Source organism: Triticum dicoccoides, chromosome 2B, assembly GCF_002162155.2.
Source record: "Triticum dicoccoides isolate Atlit2015 ecotype Zavitan chromosome 2B, WEW_v2.0, whole genome shotgun sequence".
Lineage (NCBI taxonomy): Eukaryota > Viridiplantae > Streptophyta > Magnoliopsida > Poales > Poaceae > Triticum > Triticum dicoccoides.
Window position 1 is genome coordinate 611,658,761 of NC_041383.1, and position 9,360 is coordinate 611,668,120.

A 9,360-nucleotide genomic window follows, 5' to 3' on the forward strand; every position below is an offset into this window, starting at 1 on the left:
CATCAACGTTTATTTTTGTCAGCCCCGCCGGTGGAGCGATCCAGCCCGTTGGTCGCTGCCTAGGAGCGCCAGGTTGACTCGTCGTGCCTGCCTGAACAACCTTGAGCTCATTGATATAAGACTGGACAAAAGCATGGACTGAAAAAGGGCTCTGGTAAATGTGCTCATGGATCGCTTTTCGTCGAGTAGCCCACAATGCCCATAGTGTAACTACGAGTGTAGTGAACTCTGCATGCGGTAGAGCATTGTGCATGGCAAAAAGCCATCTCTTTGCATCAGTTTCTTCGTTCCTACTCACAACATCGATGATCTGCTCCGAGGACATGGCCCAAGTGCTCCTGGATACTGTGCGATTAAGCAAAGCATGCCTCCAGGTATCTTCAGCTCCACAAAGGCAACACGCAGGTGTATCCGCCATATTACGATGATGCAGAAGTGCCGCTGTTAGGGTGGTGTTCTTCGCCAATCTCCATAGGAAGATTTTCAGCTTCGAGGGTACTTTGATCCCCCAAAGCTTAGTCCATCCCTCACTATCTCCATGAGAATGAGATGACCCTCCTTGCTCATAAAGCCATGCCTCTCTGCTTAGTTTCTTCTGCTGAATCATACGGTATGCGGTTCTCACAGTGAAGATACCCCTCCTGTCCTCACTCCACGCCCAAAAGTCCTCAATTTGTCTGTTGCAAAGAGGAATTGTTAAGATTGTCTCCGCATCGATTGGAATAAAGGTTGCCCGAACCAGTGGTTCGTTCCAAGAGCCCGTGGGGTGGTTGATGAGTTCTGAGACTAGTTGAGGTGGATCATGGGCTAGAGATGTTATCGGTCTCTTCATCACCGGGCGGGGTAGTCAGTTGTCATGCCAAATATCCGTGGTTTCCCCGTTCCCTATTCTCTTAACTAGTCCTTGCACCATTATGTCATGGCCATCCAAGATAGCGCGCCAAATTTGTGATGGATGACTACCCAACCGAGCTGCAAACAGTGAGTCTTCAAGGAAATAGACTCCTTTGAGGATACGGGCGCTGAGTGACGTGGGGTTTTAAAGCAACTTCCATGCCTGTTTCGCCAGTAGTGCAAGGTTAAAGATCTCCAAGTCCTTGAAGCCGAGCCCTCCAAGGTGTTTTGGCTTTGTCATTTCTTCCCACGCTACCCAACTTGGCTTGCGCTTCCCCTATTTGCTTCCCCACCAAAATTGTCTGATCAGTGAGGTGATGTTCTCACATAATCCCCTTGGCATACGGAAACAAGACATAGAAAAGACCGGGATAGACTGTGCTACCGCCTTAATGAGCACTTCCTTTCCTGCTGCAGACAAAAGTTTTTCCATCCATCCTCTGATTTTTTCCCACACCCGGTCTCTCAAGTATCGAAAAGTGCCATTCTTTGCATGCCCAACATCAGTAGGCATCCCCAAGTACGTGTCACTGAGAGATTCATTATGCACGTTGAGAGTGTTCTTGATGCTGTCTCTTATGGCCTGAGGGCACCCTCTGCTGAAAAAGATAGAAGACTTCTCATGATTTATTCGCTGTCCTGATGCCATACAGTAGCGCTCCAACAAGTTTGATGCTGCAACAGCCCCTTCAACACTCGATTTAAACATCAGCAGGCTATCGTCAGCAAAAAGGAGGTGGTTCACGACTGGAGCCGTGGCTGCCACCTTGATCCCTTCAAGCTGAGACGACGGAGAACTGGATTTCAGTAGGCACGAAAGGCCCTCCGCTGCGATTAAAAAGAGATATGGGGATATCGGATCTCCCTGCCGTATGCCTCTGGATGGGTGAAAAGTGTTGAGTCTCTCACCATTAAAGAGCACTGAGAAAGAAACTGACCTTACCATGTTCATTATAATCTGGACCCATGATGGCGCAAAGCCAAGTTTTATCATCATTACCTATACATACTCCCACTCTAGCCGGTCATATGCCTTCATCATATCTAGTTTCAGGGCACAGTAGGAGTTGACCCTGGCTTGGCTGCGTTTCATGAAGTGAAGACACTTGTATGCACTGATGATATTCTCTGTAATGTTCCTGCCTGGCACAAAGGCCGATTGCTCCTCTGAAATAATGTCCAGCAGTATTTGCTTCAGTCTGTTCGCAATCACCTTGGACGCGATCTTATATAACACGTTACATAAACTAATTGGTCGGAATTGAGTCAACATGGAAGGGTTCATTACCTTTGGGATAAGAACCAAGACCGTGTCATTTATGCTTTCTGGGCTCTCTCTCCCTGAATTATCCTTAGAACCGCCTCGGTGACCTCGGCACCGCAAAGATCCCAATGGCGCTGATAGAAATGAGCTGGAAATCCGTCGGGGCCCGGTGCTTTTGTGGGAAACATCTGAAAAAGTGCAGCTTTAACTTCTTCTCCCTTGTACGGTGCAGTGAGTAACTCGTTCATCTCATCGGTAACTTTGGTTGGTACACAGCTGAGGACCGCTTCCATGTTGTTCACCCCCTCTGAAGTATACAAAGTTTCATAAAATTCATGTACCAATGATTTCAGCTCCTCCGGATCATCTGACATGACACCAAGGGAATTCTGTAAGGCCTTTATCATATTCTTTTTTCTCCGAATGATGGCTCTCAAGTGGAAAAAACTTGTGTTTTTATCGCCCGACATAAGCCACTCTATTCTGGACCGCTGCCTCCATAGAATCTCCTCCCTATCGTAGAGTTCAAATAGGTTTTCATTTATCTTCAGCTCAACATAGAGATCGCCTGCAAAGGATAAGAGTGTATGGCCCATTTTCACAAACCAATTTTGGACCCCGTTTTTTATCACAATTGCCCTAAGTTTTTCTTGCCCGTCTTTCCTACTTGTGGGATGGACCGTATTTTTTCTTCCAGTTTTTATTTCATTTTTTATTTTCCTTTTTTATTTTATTGCACAATTTCAAACATATTTTTCCTTTTCCAATATGTGAATGTTCTCTCAAATTCATGCATATTAAAAAAATGGTGAACAATGTCTAAATTTGAGAATATTTTCGAAAATCATAATAATTTTAAATCTGTAAACATTTTCAATCATGAACATTTGTTTTTTTAATTCGTGATTTTTTTTTTATAAATTGACAAACAGTTATGTAAGCCATAAATAGTTTTCCTCTTTGTGACTATTATTATAATTCGTTCACATTTTCTAAACTAGCGAATAAAATTTTAAATTCTTAGGCATTTTATTAATTTTCTAGCATATTTTGGTTTCATGTACTTTTATAACTTTGAAAAAAATGATTTAAAAATAATTCTTGAATAGTTTTTCCAAAATTTTCAATATTTTCAAAATTCATGCTTTCCCAAATTCATGAACATTTGTTAAAATTTTCAATAATTTTAAATTGGGCCAATGCAAAACGTCAAAATGCACCATATAAGGATACCAACTCGTGTATTATTAGGTGAGAAAAATGTTCCTGAATTTAAAATTTTCAAAACGTCCGCCTGTCTTATTATACAACGCGTATTGCGAGCAACACGAGCTGGTATCCTTATATGGTGCATTTTGTGTCAAATCATTTATGAAAAAATCTTTGGGGTTTTTCAAAAAATGTTTGTGTTTTATAAAAAGAAATGTTCAAAGTTTTCAAAAAGTTTGCATTACATCAAATGTTTATTTTTTTTCTCAAAAAATCATCTTTTTTAGAACTGGTGCTTTTAAAACATTTTTTTGAAAACTGATGGGGAAAAACTGGCTACTCAAAGAATATTTTTTCAGGGATGGCTACTGAAAAGATATTGCCACACTGTGCGTGCTAGCTATGATTATGTGTTAGTGGTTCGGTCCAGTCTGGGGCGCTTCTCTACAACTGGGTAGCAATTTAACAGACAAAGCACAGGAGGGACATGAGATGTAACCTCATCTTGCGGCGATCCACTAAAGGGTCGGCCCAATGTTGTAGTTCCCTGGAGTAGTTTTTTTTCGGGGGGTAACTCGTGCCGCTTTATTTATCTAGTAAAAGTCTGGGATCTCATCCGAGACCACGTCAAGCACAAAGTCTGGAGGTCATTAGCCAAATCTTACAGCGTTCCTCACCTACGCCTACCTTAGCTAACTTATGAGCAACGGAGTTTGCTGAATGTCGCACCCAGGACACCTTCACCTCGCTGAAGCCACGCATCATCTGCTTGATCTCCTCGACACACGCTCCTGAAGCCAAGAGGTTCCTGTTTGAGTCTGCAAGCATACTCGCCACTCCCTTGCTGTCCGTCTCAAGGTGTAGCTTCTAGACATTGATCTCCCCTGCTAATTCGACCGCCCTCCAGCATGCCATCAGCTCTGCCATCTCGACGTCCACCACTCCATCGCTGAATGTGCAGGCCGCCGCTCGGAAGTCGCCATGGTCGCCTCTGAGAATGATGCCGCCACCACCTTTGCCATCATGCCTTGAGACGACTCCATCGGCGTTCTCTTTGACCCATCCTGACTCCGGTGCTTCCCATCATTGAATCTCCGTCATGCTTGTCATGGGAGCCGTTCGCTCATGAACTGCTGCCCATTCAGCCATGTAGGCCACAACTGATGCAGCTACTGTATGTGCCTCTGCCATCTTCCTTCCATCCTTCGTTTCATTCCTCGCTAGCCAAAGCCCATATGTGGCCTTCACCATCATTTCTCGCTCATCATCCTTGGCCCCCGCAAACCACCCTAGCAGCCCGGAAGCAAGTGCACTTGAGGAGCTAACTGAACACGGCGGGATCTCCACCGCAACTCCTTTTTCCGACCGCATGATTTTCTAGAAAAGCACCGAGTGTGGGCATGCCCAGAAACGATGATATAGCGTTTGTTCTCTTCCGCGTGCTACACAAAAGACGTTGTTCTTAATTTTCCTTCGATATAGTTCACCACCCACTGTTAGTCCATTCCGCATAAGACGCCACACGTGTATCTTCATTTTGTTTGACGCATTGGTACTCCACAAGGCCATCCACCCCTTATGGTTCTGAACCGAGGATGAGCACTCCGGCCGTCCGGTTCTCTCCTCGTTCAGCGACATCCTCAAATGGTACACTGATTTCACTGAGAATTGTCTTGTCTTCATATAGTTCCATGCTTGGAAGTCATCCATGCCTGGCCCCCCACCTTGATTTGCTTGATGTCCTATATATCCGTTGGGGTAAAGATACTCTGTAGCTTCTCATTGTCCCAGTGCGTGCCGCATGGAGTCAGCAGATCAGCCACTTGAGTAATACCATGCACGTATACCTGACCTAGTGGTCTCATGCTTCCCTCTCTTGGTCATCTCCTATATGCCAAATGGTACCTTCACGCAGCAGATCACGCCCATGTAATATGCTCCTAAAAGTGTAAGATGCTCCGGACGGGCACGTCGTGGTCATGATGCTTTCATCTTTGAAGTACCTAGCTTTGAGCATCCTTGCACATAATGATGACGGTGCCTGTAAGATCCTCCAGGCTTGTTTAGCTAGCAATGCTTGGTTGAAGGCCTACGGATCTCTGAATCCCAGACCACCATCATGCTTAGTTGTACACATTTTATCCCATGCTATCCAATGCACTTTCCTTTCACCATTCGCTGCACCCCACCAGAATTTGGAGGAGATAGAAGTCAGATTTCGGCACATCTTTTTTGTGAGTTGGAAATAACTCATGGTGTAAGTTGGAGTAGCCTGTAGCGCAGATTTTACAAGTACCTCTCTAGCCGCCTTTGACAACCCCTGTCCTTTCCATCCGAAGACCTTGCCCTTGGAAGATTCTGTAACATGTTTGAATGTCCCATCCTTGGAGCGTCCCACCACTGTTGGGAGCCCTAGGTATCTATCTCCAAGGGCCTCTGTCTCAATACCGATCATCCCCTGGAGTACATCCTTTCTCTCTTGGGGACACCCCTTCCCAAAGAAAATTGATGACTTCTGGAGTAGTTGAAAGGTACTATGGACCGGTTTTAAAACCTTCCATGCGGCTTTTCTTCTCATTAGTTTTATGTGCTTTTTGTGTCGTATTTCTAATTTGTTTTCTTTTCCTTTCCCTCCTTTCCTTTTTGTCAAATACATGTCGAATTTTTTCATTATACATTGTAAATTTTGCATCTACATGCGCAACATTTTAAAATACATCATTCTTTTCAAACACATGTTCTCCACATTTTTTGATTAAAAGTTAAACATTTTCAAATACACGTTGAAAAAAATTCAATGGTACAAACATTTTTGTAAAATTACGTCAACATTTTCTTACCTAACATTTTTTTTAAATGTCACAAACATAATTTTTAATGCGTGGATATTTTTTGAATCGTATGAAATATGAATTATGCGATTTTTTATAAAATGTTTATGCTTTTCAAATAAATATGTTTCTGATATTTTAGACTGAAAATAGGTACAAGGTTAAAAATTCACATAATTTAAGAAAATATTTCATATCATTACAGAAAATCAACGTGTATTTGTAAAATGTTTAATATATGTTCGGAAAAATATTCAAAAACATGTATCTAAAAACTGTTAAATGTGTATGAAAAAGGTTTTAGATCATGTTCAATGCATATGAAAAGTAGTCATCAAAACTTATATCTAAAAAAATATTAGTCATGTATTTGAAATATGTTAAACGTATATAAAAATATGTTCCGGATGCATACGAAAAATGCCCAGTGTGTATGAAAAAGAAGACATGTGTTGAAAAAAGAAACACCAAAACAATAAAAAAAGAAAAAAAACTAAGCATTTTTTTACTGGTTTGTTCTAGCCGGGGAGCCGCTATTTCGCGCATAGGCATAGTTTGAAAAACCAAACTGGCAACTGAATAGGTGAGGCTATCGGTGTAGATTTTTACTGGTTGGGCCAACGGTTCATTTAATTAAAAATCAGTAATATTCAACATTAAAATTTGAATTCTTGTCGGAGTAAATGACCACGGGTAGCCCTATCTGCTCCCCATGATATCTCAAGACATCGGGGCCGCCTGCGCCCCTCAAGCATCGAAGACAAGGGACCGCCTTCTTGAAGCCGGCTGGTCCGAACGGCCGGCTACTAGAAGGCGGCGAGGCCCAAAGTGTTAGAAATATGCCCTAGAGGCAATAATAAAAAGATTATTATTATATTTCCTTGTTCATGATAATTGTCTTTTATTCATGCTATAATTGTATTATCCGAAAATCGTAATACACATGTGAATACATAGACCACAACATGTCCCTAGTGAGCCTCTAGTTGACTAGTTCGTTGATCAACAGATAGTCATGGTTTCCTGACTATGGACATTGGATGTCATTGATAACGGGATCACATCATTAGGAGAATGATGTGATGGACAAGACCCAATCCTAAGCATAGCACAAGATCGTGTAGTTCGTTTTGCTAGAGCTTTTCCAATGTCAAGTATCTTTTCCTTAGACCATGAGATCGTGTAACTCCCGGACACCGTAGGAGTGCTTTGGGTGTGCCAAACATCACAACGTAACTGGGTGACTATAAAGGTATACTACGGGTATCTCCGAAAGTGTCTGTTGGGTTGACACGGATCGAGACTGGGATTTGTCACTCCGTATTATGGAGAGGTATCATTGGGCCCACTCGGTAATGCATCATCATAATGAGCTCAAAGTGACCAAGTGTCTGGTCACGGGATCATGCATTACGGTACGAGTAAAGTGACTTGCCGGTAACGAGATTGAACGAGGTATTGGGATACCGACGATCAAATCTCGGGCAAGTAACATACCGATTGACAAAGGGAATTGTATACGGGGTTGCTTGAATCCTCGACATCGTGGTTCATCCGATGAGATCATCGAGGAGCATGTGGGAGCCAACATGGGTATCCATATCCCGTTGTTGGTTATTGACCGGAGAGCCGTCTCGGTCATGTCTACGTGTCTCCCGAACCCGTAGGGTCTACACACTTAAGGTTCGGTGACGCTAGGGTTGTAGAGATATGAGTACGCAGCAAACCGAAAGTTGTTTGAAGTCCCGGATGAGATCCCGGACGTCACGGGGAGTTCCGGAATGGTCCGAAGGTAAAGAATTATATATGGGAAGTCGAGTTTCGGCCATCGGGAAAGTTTCGAGGGTCACCGGTATTGTACCGGGACCACCGGAAGGGTCCCGGGGGTCCACCGGGTGGGGCCACCCATCCCGGAGGGCCCCATGGGCTGAAGTGGGAGGGGAACCAGCCCCTGGTGGGCTGGTGCGCCCCCCTCCCTGGGCCCTTCTCTGCGCCTAGGGTTGGGAACCCTAGGGGAGGGGGCGCCTCCACTTGCCTTGGGGGGCAAGTTTCCCCCTTGGCCGCCGGCCCCCCTAGGAGATCCCATCTCCTAGGGCCGGCGCCCCCCTGGGGTCACTATATAAAGAGGAGGGGTGGGAGGGCAGCCGCACCCTGACACCTGGCGCCTCCCTTCCCCCCTTGCTACACCTCTCCCTCCCATAGTTGCTTGGCGAAGCCCTGCCGGATCCCTGCTGCATCCACCACCACGCCGTCGTGCTGGTGGATCTTCATCAACCTCTCCTTCCTCCTTGCTGGATCAAGAAGGAGGAGACGTCACGCTGACTGTACGTGTGTTGAACGCGGAGGTGCCGTCCGTTCGGCGCTAGGATCTCCGGTGATTTGGATCACGACGAGTACGACTCCCTCAATCCCGTTCTCTTGAACGCTTCCGCTCGCGATCTACAAGGGTATGTAGATGCACCCCTCTCTGTCGTTGCTAGATGAACTCATAGATTGATCTTGGTGAACGTAGGAATTTTTTTATTTTATGCAACGTTCCCCAAAAGTGGCATCATGAGCTAGGTCTATGCGTAGTTCTCTATTGCACGAGTAGAACACAAATCTGTTGTGGGTGTAGATGTTGTCAACTTTCTTGCCACTACTAGTCTTATTTTGCTTCAGCGGTATTGTGGGATGAAGCAGCCCGGACCGACCTTACACGTACGCTTACGTGAGACAGGTTCCACCGACTGACATGCACTAGTTGCATAAGGTGGCTAGTGGGTGTCTGTCTCTCCCACTTTAGTTGGAGCGGATTCGATGAAAAGGGTCCTTATGAAGGGTAAATAGAAGTTGACAAATCACGTTGTGGTTTTTCGTAGGTAAGAAAACGTTCTTGTTAGAACCCTATTGCAGCTACGTAAAAGATGCAACAACAATTAGAGGACGTCTAACTTGTTTTTGCAGCAATTTCTTTGTGATGTGATATGGCCAAAAGTTGTGATGAATGATGAATGATATATTGTGATGTATGAGATCATGTTCTTGTAATAGGAATCACGACTTGCATGTCGATGAGTATGACAACCGGCAGGAGCCATAGGAGTTGTCTTAATTATTGTATGACCTGCGTGTCAATGATTTAACGCCATGTAATTACTTTACTTTATTGCTAAACCGTTA